The 1,542-nt window shown below is 39.5% G+C and overlaps 1 non-coding gene across 1 annotated transcript; it reads right to left on the minus strand.

Annotated features, from left to right (window-relative positions):
- Positions 1-1,434: 1,434 nt before the first annotated feature.
- Positions 1,435-1,542, minus strand: LOC140600567 (U6 spliceosomal RNA). The gene has a single exon (XR_012003765.1). It is a non-coding gene; the product is annotated as a U6 spliceosomal RNA (small nuclear RNA).

A 1,542-nucleotide genomic window follows, 5' to 3' on the forward strand; every position in this document is an offset into this window, starting at 1 on the left:
GGTCATGGTCCTGGGGTCAAGCCCCAAATTGAGCTTCTGGCTTAGCAGGGAGTCTGCTTGTCTCCCTCTGTCCCACCTTTCCCATCCCACTTGAGTGTGTGCATGCTCTCTCTCTAATAAAATACAATCTTAAAAAATAAATAAACTTTTAAAAATAAAAATGTTATTGAATGTGCTGAACTTAAAATTTTATTCTTTTATACATTGTACTGGGACAGCTCATCAAACTTCAAAAACAGTGTATGTATAACCTAAATGTGTTAGGTTTGGAGCACCTGGGTGACTCAGTTGCTTAAATGTCTGCCTTTGGCTCAGGTCATGATCCCAGGGTCCTGGGATTGAGCCTGCATCAGGCTCCCTGTTCAGTGGGGAGTCTGCTTCTCCCTCTCCCTCTGCCCCTGTTCATGTGCTCTCTCCCTCGCTCACTCCCTCTCAAATAAATAATTAAAATCTTAAATCAACAACAATAACAATGTCTTAGGCTTATAAGAATCACTGAAGTTACTTGAAAAAGTTTGTCAGCCAATTAAACTTAGGAAGTTAAGAAAATACACTATATGTGATGGGTAGTGCAATTGGAAATATTTACAGGAGTTTATGTTTGTAAATGAGACCAAAATTGATCAAAGCCTCCTGAGAAGTGATTGCTAATATTTGCTAGCTCTGTAATTAAAATAATAATTTATTTAAGCTGAAATTAACAGTTTAAGGATGAAGTTTTTTCCTTTTATGTATACCTTTAATAAATGGGATAGTAATTTTTAAAACCTAAGCAAACCCCTAAATCGTCTTTTCTGCACGCAAAAACTACTTTTAAAATACCTTTTTTTAAAAAAGATTTTATTTATTTCATTTATTGTTTATGATATCTTTGTTTTAAGATTTTATTTATTTTTTCATGAGAGACACACACACACACAGAGGCAGAGAGAGAAGCAGGCTCCATGCAAGGAGCCCGATGTGGGACTCGATCCAGGGTCTCCAGGATCACACCCTGGGCTCCAGGCGGCGCCAAACCGCTGCACCACCGGGGCTGCCCTAGAACACTTCTCTAATTGAAATGTAGTTGACACTCAATGTGACATTAGTTTCAGGTGTTCAACACAGCAGTTTGACAACTCTATATGTTATGCTGTGCTCATCACAAGTGTAGCTCCCATCTGTTACCCACAAAAGCTACTTTTAAGGGCATCAAAAAATATTCACATTAATGTATAGATGTGTGTATGGGTTTGAGATTATTTGAGATGGGTTTTGTTGTTGTTGTTTTGTTTTTAGGGATAAGACAGTTTAATTTAGAAATAAGCTTTGCACAGCCTCCCAATCAGAAGGGAGCCTAAGAGCCCACCCTTGGAGAGAAAAGCCATCATGGAAGGTAAGGCCCCCAAGTGGGGAGGAAACAGCACGGAGCTGGTACCAACAGTGCCACAAAGCAAAAATATGGAACACTTCACAAATTTGCCTGTCATCCTTGCGCAGGGGCCATGCTAATCTTCTCTGTATCATTCCAATTTAGCATATGTGTTGCCGAAGCGAGCAAGA

This window comes from Canis lupus, chromosome 11 (genome assembly GCF_048164855.1).
Source record: "Canis lupus baileyi chromosome 11, mCanLup2.hap1, whole genome shotgun sequence".
Lineage (NCBI taxonomy): Eukaryota > Metazoa > Chordata > Mammalia > Carnivora > Canidae > Canis > Canis lupus.